This window comes from Saccostrea cucullata, unplaced genomic scaffold (assembly GCF_032062105.1).
Source record: "Saccostrea cucullata isolate Sc308-1 unplaced genomic scaffold, CSIRO_AGI_Scuc_v1 ctg175, whole genome shotgun sequence".
NCBI lineage: Eukaryota > Metazoa > Mollusca > Bivalvia > Ostreida > Ostreidae > Saccostrea > Saccostrea cuccullata.
In genome coordinates, this window is record NW_026934326.1 from 254,532 (window position 1) to 274,159 (window position 19,628).

At 34.7% G+C, this 19,628-nt stretch overlaps 1 protein-coding gene and 1 pseudogene across 1 annotated transcript in view; both read left to right on the forward strand.

The window, feature by feature from the left end:
- The first annotated feature begins 6,863 nt into the window (after positions 1 to 6,863).
- The window catches only part of LOC134240502 (inositol hexakisphosphate kinase 1-like), a 37,558-nt gene continuing 24,793 nt past the window's right edge, over positions 6,864 to 19,628 (forward strand). Inside the window, exon 1 of the mRNA XM_062722593.1 lies at positions 6,864 to 7,024. The gene's annotated coding sequence lies outside the window, so the exon portion shown is untranslated. The remainder of the gene's footprint in view (positions 7,025 to 19,628) is intronic.
- Positions 11,093 to 15,868, forward strand: LOC134240523 (inositol hexakisphosphate kinase 1-like; annotated as a pseudogene).

Below are 19,628 nucleotides of genomic sequence, written 5' to 3' on the forward strand. Positions count from 1 at the left end.
ATATCTCTAGTGTTGTACATGTTAACTTTGCAATAAAAGAGAATTCATCTTTCAAATGGTGTTTCAGTAGATTTAGCACAGGAGTTCGCGTGCCTATCAATTTTATCGAATTTTTTTAGTATATAAACAAAATGTGTTTATGAAATAGTGATGCCCCCCATATGACAGCTTATGGCAAGGGTTGAAGTTTCTCAAATGCGAGTTAAACTCCAAGGTCATGGTCAAAAGTTCAAAATATGTTGGTATCCAAAGGAAGGTCTTCTCATAAGGTAGCTGCTGAACTGTAGCTCTCAAAAAAAAATGTGTATTGACAGACCGGAGAGCTACAGCGCAACCCATTGAAAAAATGGTATATTTATTGCGCTCAAAAAGTGCGCGGTTTCTCGATTTATATCTCCATGTTTTTAAAATGGTCATCTCAAAATATTACTAACTATGTGTTCCTAACATATTTTTTCACTGTTTCCACAACAAAACATTCCTTATAATTGCTTTTAATTGCCCTCCTGGCCATGAAATTAAGATCATCGAAAATTTTGCCTATTTACACTGACATCTTGGTTTGAAGATAATTCGGTCCAACGCGCTTCGTACAGATGTAAACTACGAGAGTAATTGGTAGAAGAGTAAGGACTTTTTTGAAATCTAGCTTTTTTTGCTATAGAGCTAATAATTATGAAGAATTAGTCCCGAACCTAGTGCACTTTTTTGTGCGCAAAAAATGTACAGTTTTTTTTTTTCAGTGGGTGGCACTGTAGCTCTCCGGTCTGTCAATATATATTTTTTCGGAGAGCTACAGTTCTGCAGCTACTCATAAGGAAGAAACTGTGACATATGAAAGCCCCTGGTTCTAATCAAAAAGTTATAGTCAAGGTCAAAGTTTTTTATAGTTGACCAAACTCCTCATCGTCGGAAACCCACAGCCAATCTCGCATACGGTTATAAGCATATGCGAGATTGGCCGTGGGTTTACGATGATGCAAACTCCAATGCCAAGGTCAAAATTGTTGGTATCCAAAGGAAGGTCTAGTAACATAGAATACACTTGTGAAGTATATAAATATCCTTGTACTAATGGTTCAAAAGTTATAGTCAAGGTTCAAGTTTTTTAAAAAGTTGGTCAAACTTGAAGGTCAAGGTCAAGAGGTAAAATATTTTTAAACTAGTATCCAATCGAACGGTCTTATCACAATGAAGACACAAGTGAAGTATGAAAGCCATACACCAACTAATCAATATTTATGGCCATGGTTAATGTTTGGAAATTTTGGTGAAAGTGGCTTAAACTCCAAGGTCAAGATCATAAGGTCAAATTTTGTGGTGCCGAAAGAAAGGTCTTGACACAAGATATGAACCTATGAAATATGAGAACCATAGCCCCACCCACTCAAAAATTATGGACAAGGTTAAACTTTTTGCGGAAAAACAGACGGACGGACAGGCCGAAAGCTATATGCCCTCAAATCTTTGATTACGGGGGCATAATTAAAGTCCAACCCTTTCTGGACATATTCTTTGACAGACAGATGCCAGGATGAAGTGATCTCTTAGTATGTCTAAACAGCCAATTCTGTAAAAGCAACATAGAAATTTAACAAGAAGTCTCTTAAAGAGGGTCAAAATCGTATATTTCTCTTATGAAACAGATATTTGTATCATTGATCGAAAAAATTATTCAAGATATCAGTAAAGCGAAGTTTTGACAAACTCAGCTGGATTATTAAGCAGAGAGCAAGCTATACAAGTTCCGAAAAGGTTATCGTCTGTGTCACGTGACTTTTATTTATAACGTAAAATTGGAGTATACAAAGGTAAAAATCTTACATTTCATTTCTTAGAACTTGAGACCATGTAACTTGTTCATGTTTTCGGAGTATATCGTGCTGGGACAGGTAAAAACTTTTTTTTTAAACTATAAACATCACGATAAACGTAGATTATTAAAAGTTTTTAAAGCTGTATAGTTTTATGAATGAAAAAGGTGAAGATACCGAACAGAAATCGTATTTACTCAAAAATATTTATAAACAATACAAAAACAGAGACTCTGGGACCACATACGTGGGATCAGGTGCCTTGGGGGAGTGAGCATCCCCTGTTGACCGGTCCCGCCCAACGTGAGCCTTGTATGCTGACCGGCTAGACGGAACATTCCTTCCTTGAAATCCCAGTTCTACAAAGTTTGCAAAATGTTATAAGATACAATCATTTCTTTACAATTCACATCCCCTAATCTTCTTCCCTTTTTTTGCGTATCTTTGCTGGTATAGTGAGTACCATGTACATGTCTCATTTTTAAAATGTATTATACTCTTAACTTTTGCTGATATAAGAGTAATGTACACTTAGTTGCTTTATTGGGTTACCAAAAAAAAAAAAAAAAATTAAGATACCTTCCATGCAAATCAATGTAGTTTTCATTGCACAGATCGCATGGATCATAAGTCGCTTGAGTGGAAAATTTCAATCAATGAAGTGTATAAAAAAGTATAAATCTCATACCATTATTATTTGACTTTTCCTTTAGGGGACATACACGTTTTTTTTTCCTGTTTGTAATTTATTTTTAAATAACGCTAAATCATCACAACAGCTTTTATTGCGTAGTAACCTTCACTGCGCACTTCCCTCTAACATATCAGTAGAGCGTGATATTAGTATAAGAAAGTAATCAAGAGCAAATAGTTCTGCGTTTTTAATGATCGTCTAAAGATATTTGTACGAATAGAAAAATAAAAGGCATGTTAAGACAGCTGAAATATTTGTGAAGTCGATATATACTTTTGCATGACTACTATTTTTAACTCATTGATTAAATATATAAAGAAGATGGGCGAACAAGGCTAGCAAAATGCCTAGAGTGCGACAAACATGAACATAAGTGAAAATAATTAAGGAGGCTGAGGGTCAACAAATAAACCATCAGATGTAGCTTAACTTTTTTCTAGATATGATATCTTAAGCTGTCAACTATTATTTAGCAAAGGAAAATCTCATACTTTTAGTTTTGAAAATTGATCATTTTTGTATATCTTTATATATGGAGCTCTTCTTCTAAGGGAGATTAAAATAGACTGAAAATGGCCACAACCCCAGCCTCTTTAAATCTAAATTTAACAAGGCATTAACAACAACCTAATAATTACAACAAAACTTTGTGATAAACTTGATGACTTCAATTTCTCTATCCTGTTCGATTTGCGTAGCAATTAAATATACCACCGTTAAAACATGCAGTATATGTCTCCCAGTTGATTCCAAACATGCATATAAAGCATACTCTCTAGTTAGCTGCAGAACTGTAGCTCTCCGAAAAAAATATTTTGACAGACCGGCGCGGAGCTACAGTGCCACCCATTTAAAAAACTATATATTTATTGTGCACAAAAAAGTGCGCTGTTTCTCGATTTATTTCTCCATATTTTAACATGTCATATCAAAATATTACTGACCGTATGTTCCTAACATATATATTCTTTCACTGTTTCCACAACAAAACATTCCTTATAACTAGAGCAAAGCTGTTGCAAAGCAACGAGTAGGTCTTCCGTCCTGTTTGACCGGAAGTAGCTTTCATTTTTAACAAAAATGGGAAATATCGCCCAAAAATGCTTTGAATCCTCTAAAGCTATGTTAATTAATGCAAAAATAAGCCGTTTTTTGCTACATCCGGTTTGACCAGAAGTGACGACGACGCACGGAAAATTAATTTTTAAGCTCCCAGAGACATATTGTACCCAAAAGCTTGTCAAAAACGGCAAAAATACGCGGTTTCCGACTACTTTCGGTTTGACCGGAAGTGACGACGCTGGACGTAGTTTGACGACTCCATTAGATTAAGCTTGACATTTTCTACAACTTTGCTTCTTTGATGTATAACAAATTCTCAATACCTTTTGAGATATCTGGAAAAAAACTTTTGGCCCCTCTAGATCCCTTAATTTAGGGGTCAGCCCTTTTTCCGACATATCATTTGAAAGATCTTCTAATTCTGCACAAATTATGTTCAATACATTATAACAAAATATTTCTAGTTTAGAAGATAAAAAGCAAAATATGAGTAATTTTTGGTTCTTTAAAGCGTTCTAATTTTTGACTCCTATATAGCGCCATTTTGAATAGAGAAATCGAAAAACAAAAACTGATGTGCACAACTTCAATCCTTCTTTTATCTAAAATCAGTAGAATTTCTGCTCCAGCCTTAGCCATCTCTGAGCCTTTGTCTGGAAACGAAAGCTTATAAATTTTCGTTATTTAAGGAATGAAGCTTATTTCAACTTATGTTATCCGATATAACATATACGCTTTATAAACCGCGAAGCGGTTTATAAAAAAGCGTAAACTGCCCCAAGTTTTGTTATATCGGATAACATAAGTTGAAATATGCTTCATTCCTTATAATTTAATTCTAGTGTAGACACTGAGACAATATTTCCTCCGGAAAAAGGTTTCAATTTGAGCATTATTTTAAAAATAACGTCAAGCGCAGTAATACGTTTTTGACATAACTCATTGTGACGTAGGCAAGTTATGTTATACAAAATATTATATGTTCCTCAGAATGATTCATAAAAGGAAATTAAATTATAAACGTCTATAACCTCTGAACATTTGAGCGAAATCCGTTGAGAAATGAATGAGTGAGATATGAGGCCTCAAAGTTGCGGTCTAGGAAGCAGAAGAAAAAAAAGAATAATAATCTTTACCAACAGAATCAGTAGAGGGTCTTTCGTTGGAAACGGAAGACCTTAATTAATTGTTGTTTATAGCCACCCTGGCCTGAAACTGAGATCATCGAAAATTTCGTCTATTTATACTGCCATTTTGGTTTGCAAGATAATTCAGTCCAACGCAGTTCGTGCGGGTGTCAACTACGAGAGAACTTCATAGAGGAGTAAGGATTTTTTTAAAAATCTGTTTTTCGCGATTGTGGTAAGAATTTGGAAGAAAAATCCATAACTGAGTGCAACTTGTTGTGTGCAATAAATATACAGTTTTTACAATTAGTGGCACTGTAGCTCTCCGGTCTGTCAAAATATTTTTTTCGGAGAGGTACAGTTCTGCAGCTAACTCTCTAGTACGCCAATTTCTAAAATGAGACAAGTTATTGCCAAATAAATATCGACACTCTCGTTTATAATCAATTTTTGCAAATTCCTTTCTCAATACAATGACCTTTATAGCAAAGTCAGTTAATCGTTGAAATTAATGTTACTTTATGTTGGCTGGCGTTTTCCATAAAAACATTTCACTGTCCTATCAGCAGTTTTTTGTCTACCAGATTCTAACAAGAAACAGATGGTTGACGTGACCGGTTGACAGGGGATGCTTACCCCCTCATGGCCCGTGATCCTACCTCTGAACTTTTATTTAAGAGTTTTATCTACTTTCAGTTTGTATTGATTTAATAGACTTTTGAACTTATAGATATAAAAGTTCTATTTACAAAGCCTCTTTCTCTTCTTGTCTGTACCACTCATTTAAAAAAAAAATATATAAATTTACCAAGGCAACTTTGCTACATTAAAAAAGGTAGAGAGAAGGACCAAGCAGCTTTCCAAAGAACATTTTCAAAAGTTATTATGTTCGGAAAAAGTGCTGCTTACATCACGCAGCAAGCATAACAGGAAGGCGACGAAAGAAGTGGGAAACTGCAGCAGAGTTGGGATTTTTTTTCCCCAAACGGAAATGTATAACGGAATTCATATGTAGTACATTTATGTTTACTAAATTTGTTTGTTGTTGTTTTATAAGGCAATGCTGCAATTAATTAGGTAAGCCCAACTATCTACATGTATTCTTTGTAGGTCTTGTATTTAAACCCCCTCCCCCTTGAAAAGTGGAAGGGTATATAGTGATCGGGATGTCCGTCCGTCTGTTACGCTTTGGGTACCCATAAGCGTACTTTTTAATCAGACACATAAAACTAGAGGTACTTGAGCAATGAGCTCACTAAATGATACCCCCGCCTCCCGTATGAATATAATTGTAGTATCCATGTTTTCCTATGGGAAACCCAAAATATGTGTCGGATCAAAAAGAAAAATAAAAGATGCACAATGGCAATATGTAATAAAGATTCTGTGAAAGTCTCATCAAATTTCATTCAATGGTATGAGAGGAGTTGCGGTAAAGAGATGGGTACCCCAAAGCGTAACAGACGGACGGACGGACATCCCGATTACTATGGACCCTCCCACTTTTCAAGCTGGGGGTATAAATAAAATTTGATGATACACTGTACTTTCACTGATTCTTTGTTACGTAGTGCTATTGTGCACCTCCTTGGTCACTTATTTCAGGTCTCCCATAGCAAAACATGGATTTTGTCACTATAATCATATGGAAGGCAGAAGTATCATTTGTGAGCTCACAGCACCTCTAGTTTTCCAAAAGATGGACACGGCCATTCTTTTTATAATATTGAAGAGTACCCATCTCTTATCCGCAAATCTTCTTATATACCACTCATTGTAATCTAATGATACTTTCACAGATTCTTTATCACATAATGCCATTGTGCACCTCCTATTTTACTTTTTGATCTGACACTTATTTCGGGTCTCCCAGAGCAAAACATGGACTTTGCCATTATTACCATATGGAAAGCGTGGGAGAGGGCAACATTTAGTAAGCTCAGTACTCACAGTACCTCTTTTTTGTTTGAAAAATCTTATCAGGGTTTGACCATGAATATTCCCTTATCATTCTTCATTTGACAGAGGACCAAGTTGAAAATGAAACAAAAAATATAGTTATGGTTAAGGAAAATTAAATTTAAACAAATTTTATTATTTATTCTTAAATTTCAGCATTGAAATTAAATGTTTAAACCTACTTTTTCATTGAAGGACTACCATGTTGTGAAACAGTCTCCATACACCTCAGTAAAGACCCTTCTGCACCAAGACAGTGGGAAATCAGATTGATGTACAGACTGCATGTAAAATTCCAGATGCAAGAAAATACAACTTCTGTCTCATCATATTAAACAACCTCTGACAGTTCGATGCAGATTTCAGAGGTAACGATTTCAATATCTTACAAAACCTAACAAAATTATCTGGAGAGTTTTTCACTACACTTCACATCCACTGAGTCCAGAACCCGTACAATCTCATACAAGTAATGCATAACTACAAAAGTTTACAATCTCCGCTTCCATGAATTGTTACTGCAAAATTCGGAAAAAGAACTCCATTTACTCATTTCTGTTGAATAAATTACTTCTTACAGTTAATCAGCATCAACTTTGGACTAATATCTTTATGAATATAATCTTTGAGCACTGAAGCAGTGGATTTATATGGAAAGTTGATTAGGAAACACATGTATCAAAAATACCTGTGAATATATTATAACAAATTAAATCTGTTATTTAAAAAAATCCATTCATTATAAGGAATTAAATAAAATGTTATAACGAAATAAATTTGTTCAAAAGAATTCAACTTTATACACAATAATTTTACACGATAAATTAAAGTCCAAGCTTTTTGATATCATTGCATGACAGCTGCTTTTTCAATAAAAATTGAACTCATAAATTTACTAGTACTTATCTTGTCATTGGTCATTTGTAAAATTATTTTGTTTAAAAACATTCTTATTTTTACACACAAGTACTTTGAAGTTGACATCAAAAAGATGCTTGAGTGCCTGATTGACAATATCTATGTGTTTTTGAAGACCAGGTATTCCAACAATGTATTGAAATTCCAGTGGGTACCAATTGCGCTCCGTTATTAGCAGACCTATTTTTGTATTCATATGAAGCAGAATTTGTCCAAAAACGTATACGCAAAAGAAGAAAACACTTGTTGTGACCTTCTGCTCGACGCTTAGATATATCGACGACGTATTGTCGATCAACATTGGTAATTTTCATTCTTATGTCGATACGATATATCCCGGAGAGCTTGAGATACCCCAGAGTCTGACACATTTGTTTCATATTTGGATATTTTACTTGAAAAGACATTAATGATAATCTGACAACCAAGCTCTATGATAAACGTGGTGACTTTAACTTTACTCTTCCCTTACTTATGCAACAACATACCTTCATCACCTGCTTATGAGGTTTATATATCTTAGTTGATGCGATACTCAAGGGCATGTTCTGAGTATGAGCATTTTCTAAAACGAGGTAAATTATTGAGAAACAAGTTGATGAAACAAGAATATCAGCAGTCTCGTTTAGAGTCATTATTTCGTAAGTTTTGGTCGATACAATGACCCTGTCAGCAAATACAATTTATCATTGAGTCAAATGCTTTCATACTGATTGTTAGTCCAATAATCTATACACTGAATTGACGACTGATTTTTTCCGTTTTTCCCCCGATCATGACAAGAAGCACGACGGGTGTGACCGGTCTGCAGGGGATCTCACTCCTCCATGGCACCTCACCTCTGATGTTTTGGAGGTCCGTGTTTGCTCTGGTCCTTTTTTGTATTGTTTTATGGACTTCTGATCTTAAATACTGTTCGTTATCTCCTTATGTTTCATTCGTCATAAATGTCGAATTCGATTTAAACTCATTTAGATATTTAATGTTACCTTAGTTTCTTCAGTCATAAGTTGACTCGATATATCCCAGTGAATTTAAAGTAAAGGATACCACTTAGTCTTACACATCTTTTTAATATTTTAGGAAGTGTTACTGGTAACCTAACAACATAACTTTATAATAAAGCACATCATAATGAGCACTTAACTTTTCAACCATAAAGGGAATATCTACTCTTTCATGACACCTGATGCCACCTCTGATGTTAAGGGGTCTGTGTTTGCTCCCGATTTAATTGTATTCCTCTAATGGACTTTTAAGCTTGATTTAGGCTCGTTATCATTATATATCATTCAAAAGGTTAAATCATCAAAAGTTCTCAGAAATCGAAATACGTATAGCTTTTAATCGAAAAATAGTACTTAGAAAATATACAGTGTTTATCCTTGTTGCATGATTATTTTATTACAACACAATTAAAAAGCTGTCAAAAAAACCCAACCCAGTTTTGGTTTCATATTACACATAATATAGGGTTAACTATTTTCGATCTCTTATGTAGCAGTGCAACGAACCATTGTTCTCTTGTTTCTTTATTTGAGGGCTGTGTTTTGAAATACTAGAACACACTTTACTAGTATTTACCTTAAAATAATTTAAATTCTTGGAATACAATTTTCGTGGAAATATAAGTAATTTCATACGTTACCTCTGAACTCTAAAGATATGTTAATGAAATATATGAAGATAACGAAAAGTATTCAAATATTGTCAATTCTAAGCAGCTGGATTTCCTGTATATAAACTAGTTTTAGCACATCTTTGATTTTATCATACAGAGCGTCATAAGTAATAAAGTAACAGGTACGTCTGATTTTGTAAGTATATTTTATTTGTTTGTAAAAATGATTTATAAATCTCACGATGGCTGAAATTGATCATTTTTTACTTCGCTAAATTACGTATTTATGGTTATTTTTTTTTTTACTTTATTCCCTTCTGCCAGTCGGCCAAAAGCTGTCTATGTTCTTTCTACGAAAAATAAGATCTTATGATCACTAATTAATATTGAAAATACTGAGTAGTAACATTAATTTTCCGGTTCAGAAAAGAAGTCTATTATTTTGTAAGTTACAGACAATAGGCAAAACATAAAAATCCTAATCTCTTGCTAATTATATTCAATATATGGTTCAATTGTTATAACTGAAGCTTTTACTGAAATAAGCACCGTACTGATGGAAATGTTTAAAATGACATTACAAATCTGGAATTAAAATCAAAAACTGTCTATTGTTACAATACTTCACAGTAACGACAAATAAAATTAAACATGGCCACAGGATGTTTTTACTATAAAACATATACTATACATGAATAAAAAAGCAAAAACAAACATGCACATTCACAAAAAAGCACACAATCCAACAAACAAACACAAGTCTCACCAAAACGGCCAATTTGTGTTGTAAATATTTGTTTGTCAATTAGCGTCCTTCGGGAATATTTTTAAGCATATTGATGCGCCATCACTTGCCAGTAGAGGGCTTGAAATTTAGACCAGTACTCAGCAACTAGGGCTTTGAGCAATGAAGGATCGTTTTCTTGTCAGTACCTTCTGTGACGAGACCTCTGTTTATACGGTCTTATGCAAATAAAAAAACAGTCTCTACGTCCTGCAAGATATTCGAACATGCGATGTAAGCATCAGCTCCTAAAACCGCGACAAATTTATCGATACAAATTGGGAATAAGCAAACGCGGACCTCTCAAATCATCTGTTGTGGGATCAGTTGCCAAGAAGGAGTAGACATCCCCTTGTCGTGATCGAGTGAAATGTATCATCTATATGAGATCAAAGGATTAGCGAAGTAGGAATAGGAATAATGTGAGGTTGTTGAAAAAGATCAACTCCAAGAACTACAAAGAAATTGTCAATTATAAACTCAAGTATATTTAGTAATTAATTTTCGGAGTACCTTTGAATACAGTCAGATTAGTTAAAAAAAAAAACCCACCTAAATTCTGATTGTACACACAAGTACTCAGAAGTTGGTTGAGATTAAAAAGAATCTTGAGTTTCTGATTGACAGTATTTATGTGGTTTTGGATACCTGGTTTTCCAACAATCTGTTGAAATTCCCATGGGAACTTATTAAACCATGCGATTAGCAGATTTATTTTTGTTTTCATGTAAAGCAGAATTTATTCAAAATCGTTTACACGAGGAGAAAACACTCGCTATGGAGTTCAACTCGACATTTACATGTCGATGTATTGACGACATATTATCAATTAATAATACTTATATCCATTCATATATTCATATAATCCAGAGAAATGCAAGAAACCACAGATTCTGACACACATATTTGGATCTTTTACTAGACAGTCTTATATTGATTGCGCGTGAATATACTATAGTACTCAAATATTTGTAAAGTAACTCCGTTTATTCTTATATATATTGTACATCTAATATTCTTTCAAATTTAGGGCATTAGCTGTATTTTTCTCTTGATAACGATTTACATAATTTCATGTTTGAATTTAAATTGTAAATTTTCAGACATATCTAAAATCGAAACACGGGTAATATGGGGGAATGGTATGAATCAGTCCAATTACAGCCATTTGAGCACCAGGTTAGTGGGCATACTGGGATCTTCCGGTTTGACGACCAGACTTTGTGTAAACCACTCGAAGTCAGGGAATCCAACTTCTACCTCACCATGCCTCCAAACCTCAAACAATTCACGGCAGAATTCAGAGGTAATATCTCACAGTCATCGCTATGCACTATATCCAAGTATAAGAGCACATCCCATATAATATAATATTATGTAATGTCCACTCCTGGTTTTGATGAGACACATAGACCGTACTGTAAACAAACCATTCAGATTTGGATTGAATACACAGTAATAACTAATTGAAGAGATATCTTTACAATCATGTTTTTTGTCATACAATGCTTTTCGAAAGTCTTTCTTCTGTCCTTGCAGAAACTATAGAAGGGGAGGTTTTCGAAGATCGTAACGGTCACGTGACGATCCAATATCATCCCCCTGTGTTGAAGTCACCCAGTCGTGAGAATGCCAGACTAAACCAAGAGAGAATTTTTGAAAAAGGGGGTCAGCATAGGTATATAATCGAGATGATAATAAAAGGTTCCCCTTTACAATATTTTTAAATGGATATTTCTTTTTAAAAAAGGACATATTTAAGTTTGCTCGCACACGATGCAAATTGTTCGCACGCGTTCATGTCGTTATTAATTACCCATTATAAATAGGGCTCATTAAAGGGCCATTCGTGTGTGATTTCTCTCTCTCGTTTTTTCGGATGAAATCTTAACTCCTCCATGACACCTGATCCCGCCGCTGATGTTTCGGAGGTCCGTGTTTGCTCTGTTCCAATTTTGTATTGTTTGATGAACTTTTCAGCTTGAATACTGTTCGTTATCTCCATATATTTCATCTTTAAAAAAAACAAAGCAGAATAAGGCAAAATTATTGTGATCCCTTAAAGCTCAAAGTTTCTGATTGCCGAGTTAAGGTCTGCAGTGGCGCCTCTTAGGGCTATATAATCTTGCAAGGGATATAACACTATATCAATCGATCATTAAGTCAGCCAGTACGTCAATCAATCAAATATTTTGCCTTTCCTTCAGTGCTTGAATAATTTGCAAAAAAGTACGTGGTATGATGTATCTGTTTGTTTGAGCACTACAAATAAGTTTTTTTTGCCTTTTAACTTCTTATATTTATAACCCTTGTTTTAGTTTGCAGCATTCAATGAACGGTAAAGATGAAAGGAATACTCAGACAGACCCAGCAGAAAATCTTGACCCCATCTACAATCTCAGACCAGAAAAACTCAACCCTTGGATTCCACGTTGTCACAAGAAGATGCTATCAGTATTAAGAAAGTCTAATAAGAGCTCAGACCTACACTGTAGTATCCTTTCTTCAGTAAAGCATGACACAAGACATTTTCGGAGGTATTTTGTTTTTGTCCTCTCTTCCTGTTTGTCTGTCTGTTTGTTGTCAACTTTAACCTAGCCCATACTTATTGGCTCTCAAGGGTAAGTGTATACCACCTCAGTCTGCGTCCAATTCCAGAACTGGGGCATAGTGTTTCACAAACACATCTTGTTTTACATATTTACATACCCACTTGTTTCCTCTTTGATTTCTTTTTGAAAGTTATGTGTGTTGATTTCTTCATATATTTACATGTACGTTTTTATTTCACTTTTATGATATTTAAAGAATCTCTGTATAGTTGGTTGGGTATGCCTGGGACATTAGCGACAGTTGGAAGCGTGTGGTAAACTGATTTAAACCAGAAAGAATGGCAATCGGTTTTCAAAAAAAATAAAATAGTAAATATTATGTATATAATATAATTGTGTTTTTATTTATTTAAAATAATTTTCATATAATATAATTGATATACAGACAACGACTCGTATGTATAAATTGCAGAGAAAGCAATTCTTAACACAAACCTCAGAGTTTATATTGTTAGAGAACGTGGCAGCTCAATTCTGTCATCCGAGTATACTGGACCTGAAGATGGGAACCCGGCAACACGGAGATGATGTCTCTCCAGAAAAGAAGGAAAAGGCTATAAAGAAATGCCAGACTACAACTTCCAGCAGCTTGGGAGTCAGGGTCGGTGGAATGCGGGTAATGTCATAAACAATCTTGAATACACACCAATTGAGGATGCATTCTCGCAATTGCTTTGCTGTTCTTGAGAAGAATTTTTAAAATAGATATTTCCTTTACATTCAGGTTTATTTTTGAACATACTTTTCTAACCCATTGGTTTTGAGAAGATTTTTAAAAAATGCCATTAATTTTTCACTAGTTCATGATTATCTCCCCTTGCAAGAGGGCGTGACCCTTTATTTGAAAATGAAATATCCTTCACCAAAGGATAATATGTGCCAAGTTGACGCAGTAGTTCTGGAAAAAAAGATAAAATTGTGAAAAGTTTGCGGGAACGACAAGGACGAGGACAACGACGACGACAGACAAGGGACAAATTTCGATAAAAAAAAAAAAACAAACCTTTAACCTTTGGCTCAGGTGACCTCAAATGTAAGAAGATCTGGTCTCCAAATAGTGCATAGATGCTGCAACTGAGAAACTCCAGCATCTTTTAACATCAACTTCAAAGAAACTATGAGTGGAATTTGAAAAAAAAGTTTTGTAGTTAAAACGTTAAATAAAGCAATAAAACAAATACATGTAGATAGATTTTTATATACCCCCGATCGAAAAGTGGGAGAGTATATGGTGATCGGGATGTCTGTAGGTCCGTCCGTCTGTTACGATTTGAGGTACCCATCTCTTATTTGCAGCTCCTCTTATACCAATAAATTCAATTTAATGAAACTTTCAAAGAATCTTTGTTGCATGTACCCCGGTAGTTTTTGGACAAAAAATATGTACATAATTCTGTATATACTAGTTTATCATTATGCACCTCCTATTTTACCTTTTTATCGTCAATTTCCATTATGCAGCAATATACCTTCATCACCTGCATACGGAGTTGATATATCTCAGTTGATTAGGTACGCAAGAGCATGCTCTGGGAAAATATGTGTCGGATCAAAAAGTAAACTAAAAAGGCATAAAGGCACTATGTAACAAAGATTCTGTGAAATTTTCACTCTATTCAGTGATATAAGAGGAGTTGCGGATAAGAGATGAATGCCACAAAGCGTAACGGATAGATGGACAGACAGACAGATGGACATCCCAATCACTATATTCCCTTCTGCTTTTCAAGCGGGGGTATAATAACAGTTAACAATACTAGTAATCTCTACGTTATAATTCTTTTTTTAAGGTTAGCCACAGATCTGTAGCTCGCTGGTATGAAAAGAAAAAGGGATGGACGACCAGAAAACCTAAGTGCTATCCATTATAAAAAAAGATGGTTCTTTTTTTTTATCAAAGCACTCAGAATTTTGCTGATTTTCAATTTACGGTATTTCTCCGAAAATTTTAAAATTCTTAATTTTCGAGGGCTCCATTTCAGGTCCAGTTGGGCTATTAACAAGGAACACACAATTACCGATGTTTTGAGGTGGCAGCTCACAAATTTGTATACAAAATAAATGTCAGCTTTTTTTGTGGGTGGCATTGTAGCTATCTGCTCGTCCGTTCCATTTTTCTCAGACCAATGAGATGCATAAATGCAGGCAAAGTGCTATGTTAGCTCTATAAGTATGCAACACATGGCACAAAAACAATGTGACACGCCAGAATTTCATATTACATATATAAATACTTTTAACTTGCTTTTCAAGGTTTACCAAGCAAACTGTGATAGGTATATAAATACTTTTAACTTGCTTTTCAAGGTTTACCAAGCAAACTGTGATAGGTATATAAATACTTTTAACTTGCTTTTCAAGGTTTACCAAGCAAACTGTGATAAGTATATCTGTGTCAACAAACGTTACTGCCGAGGTTTGAAGGTCGATGGTTTTACACAAACTGCATCAGTTCCTCCACAATGGGTATGAGCTAAGGAAGGACCTGCTTGACCCAATTATTGGAAAACTCCAAGACCTTCACCGACATATCCAAACACTCGATACATATCGTTTTTACGGCAGTTCTCTCCTGATATTGTATGACCAGCGTTCTGATGAAGAGGATCCAAAGACAAATTCGAGATCGGACAAGGTGCGTGCGCAGTGCAGCCATGTTGATATTCGAATGATTGATTTTAGCCACTGCACCAAGAGTGGGTTTCTGGACAATGGCATTATCTATAATGGCCCTGACGATGGCTACCTTCTAGGACTGACGAGCTTAATCAAAGTTTTTACTGACATGAAATGAACAGTCTTTGTATATTTATATTATTAAAATATATGTTGCTGAAGGAGAGTTTCCAAACAGTGTGTACAATGTGATAACAAAAGTAATCACTATTATTTTATACAATCTAATTTAATCTACATGTTATACAATATTTTAAATATGTGTGAAAATGATATAAATTTTAGATTATATCTATAAATTTTGGGCATGTTAAAATTTGCTGCTTATTCAGGAGGGGGTGTAAGGAAAATTTAACTACAAAAAATGCTTACGCATTTGTATCAGTCAAATAAAAAGTATGTCTAGTAATGCCTGGTCAACTTTTGAGCTTAATTACTGTTTGGTATGACATGAACCTTCTATAAAAGAGGAACACCATCCCAGATTGTTAGGATTTCATCAGAATTCATTAAATAATAATAAACATTAACCCTTTTCGGTTAGAAAGACAATATCTATGAAATGTTAAGGATATAATACATGTATAACTCTGATGGGTAAATAGAGATGCATTAAACCATATATAAATGATTTATTACAATCAAATAAATCGAGTTCTTGCATTTGTTGGTATTTTTTATTACAATCAAATAAATCGAGTTCTTGCATTTGTTTGTATTTTTATTATACAGTGCCATCTAGCTTAAGGCATTCTTCTCAAAACAGGCTACAACCTTAGACAGTTAAATGCAGATTTCAGAGATAACGATTTCAATATCCTGAAAAAAGTACTGCAGAGGTTTTACCATATTTGAGATCGATTAAGTCAAAAAAAACAAAAACATATGCAATCTCAGGATACCTGTAATACATAACTGCAAAAGTTTGCAATTTATGGATCTACGATTGCCTCAGACTTTTCACTGGAGAAACACCATTGGTCCGTTTTTATTGAACTTAATACTTCCACCTGTTAGCCAGCACCAACTTTCGACTGATATGTCCAGTGGTTCCAAGGCCAAGTCACTTGGGAGAAAAATATTTAAGGATAATCTTTGGAAATTATTTCATTTAGCTTCTGTCAGAGTAAGCGACTTTGAAATAGAGCCAAAAGAAAAGCTCTGTTTTACAAATAGTTTTATAATATTATTATTTCGAACTTTTACAAATGCTACTTTGTTTACAATGTTTACACTGTACAAAAATATTTCAAATAAATAGGATATATTTTTACATAGCTTAAAATATTACAGGCACGCGTCATCAAAAGGACCACCCCTTTATAACCTTTCACTGCTGCAAATCTTCACTGAAAGGCTGCTCCCCCTCACCCATTTTTTTGTTGAGGTATAACAATATTTTGTCCAAGTAAATGTGTTTTTCGAAAAGACAAAATATATAAAAATTTTCCCTCCTCTTCCACAAAATAGGATTTTAAAGTTTAGACATTTTCCCTTTTTCCAATTCAAAGATTTTTCTGGTAAGTTCTTTTTTTAAATAATAGTACCCCCGCCCTTTTTTAAAAACGATTCTACTGCCTGTAAAATCTGTAAAAATGCAACAGTTACATTCCACTGCTTTATCGCTCACCTGAGCCGAAGGGTCAAGTGAGCTTTTCTAATCACATTTTGTCCCTCGTCCGAACTTGTGTGGAAGCATTCTTGAGTAGTGTTGATTCTACCCCTGGGTTAGGAAAAGAGCCACAATAGAGAACCCAATTTTAACATCAAATTATATAGACACATTCTTTACAAAAATCCTCTTCTCAAATTAACCACTAATATATAAAAGATGAAATTTGTGTGGAAGCATTCTTGGGTAATGTAGAAATATTTAAATCATGTCCCCTGGAGGTAGGGCGGGGCCGCAATCGGAAATCCAAGTTTTACATTGCAATATAGAGGAAAATTCGTTCAACCAAGCCTCTTTCTTTACTCCTCACTATTAATAGTGTGAAGGAGAAACTTCAAGAGTACTGTGCAACAATATATGCAAGAAGTGGTGTAAATCAGATGTGGATATTTAGAAATTCCAAGAAATTTTTGGACAATTTGAAATGATAAGATTTCACCAAAATCAGCAGCTTAAAGACTTACGACTTTTCAACTTTATACACAACCATTTTCCACCGTAAATTAAAGTCCAGTCTTTTTGATATCATTGACCGCTGCTTTTAAATTAAAAAGGGAACTCGTAAACTTACTTACCTTGCCATTGGTCATTTGCAAAATTATTTTGATAAGAAACATTCTGATTGTACACACAAGTACTTTGAAGTTGACATAGAAAAGATGCTTGAGTTTCTGATTGATAATATCTTTGTGGTTTTTTGAGACCAGGTCTTCAAACAATCTATTGGAATTCATATGTGTTCCAATTGCAGATCTGTTTTTGTATTCACATGAAGCAGAATTTATGCAAAATCTTACGCGTGAAAAGAAGAAAACACTTGCTGTGGCCCGTAGCTCCACATTTAGATACATCGACGACGTATTGTCAATTAACAATGGTAATTTCCATTCCTATGTCGATACGATATATCCTGGTGAGTTTGCTTTAAAAGATACCACAGAGTCTGACACATCTGTTTCATTCTTGGATATTTTACTTGAAAGGTAATCTAACAACCAAAGTCTGATAAACGTGATGACATTAATTTTTCTATCGTCAACTTCCCTTACTTATGCAGCAATATGCCTTTATCACCTGCACACGGAGTTTATGTCGATACAATAACCTTGTCAGCAAATACAATTTATCATTGAGTCAAATGCTGACTGACGTTTTTCATACTAATTGTTAGTCCATTATTTATACACTGTTTTAACGACGGATTTTTCCGTTTTTTCCCGATTATGATAAGGAGCACACGGCGGGTGTGACCGGTCAGCAGGGGAGTCTTACTCCTCCATGGTACCTGATCCCACCTCTGATGTTTTGGAGGTTCGTGTTTTCTCCTATTTTGTATTGTTTTATGGACTTTGACATTGAATACTGTTCGTTATCTCCATATCCTTCTCAGTTGATTCGATACGCAAGAACATGCTCTATGTGAGAAATTTCTAAAACGAGGTAAATTATTGACAAACAATTTGATGAAACAAGAATATCAGCAGTCTAGTTTAAAGTCATCATTTCGTAGTCAGCAAACACAATTTATCATTGAGTCAAATGCTGACTGACGTTTTTCATACTAATTGTTAGTCCATTATTTATAGACTGAATTGACGACGGGTTTTCCGTTATATCCCGATAATGACAAGGAGCACACGGCGGGTGTGACTGGTCGGCGGGGGATGCTCATTCATCCATTGCACCTGATTCCACCTTTGATGTATCGGAGGTCCGTTTTTGATCTGCTCCCATTTTTGTATTGTTTTATGGACTTTGATATCGAATACTGTTCGTTATCTCCATATCCTTTATTGACAATAAAGTTGATGAAACAAGAATTTCAGCTGTCTCGTTTAATGTCATCATTTCGTAAGTTCTATGGTCGATACAATGACCTTGTCAGCAAATACAATTTATTATTGAGTCAAATGCTGACTGACGGTTTTAATACTAGTTGTTAGTCCTTTATTTATACACTTAAATGACGATGGATTTTTGCATTATTTCCCGATCTTGACAAGGAGAACGCGGCGGGTGTGACCGGTCGGTAGGGAATGCTCACTCCTCCATGGCACTTGATCCCAAATCCAATATTTTGGAGGTCCGTGTTTGCTCTACTACTATTTTGTATTATGGACCTTTGATCTTGAATACTGTTCGTTATTTCCATATATTTCGTTTTAAAATCTTCTTAAGAACCACTGGGCCAGAAAATCTGAAACTTTAGAAGAAGCATCCTTTGGTAGTGTAGAAACTAAATTGTTCAAATCATAATTCCCGGGGTAGGGTGGGGCCACAATATGTATTACAAATGGAGAAATCTGGTAAATAACAAAGTTACTCAGGTGAGTATCAGGTGATTATATAGGTGGGTATGTGGCCCATGGGTCTCTTGTTTATACATTACATATTGTATTCTCTCAAAATAAAGAAAAATTATCAACATCAACTCAAATATTCAAAAGTTGATTTCGTGGGGGTATATCTTAGAATTCCCCATTTTTAGACAGGTGTTTTGTTACCCCTTAAGTAGTTTTAGTAAAACTTGTTTTTTTGTGATATTAAGGTAGGATTCTTCTCATATTTCTAATATTTAAAAATTAATGAAATTTTCACAGAATCAAGAAGACAATATCAGTAAGTGATGGTATCATTCAAATTAAATTTGACCGTTTTATATAAGAGGCAAGGTCAGGTCAAGGTCATT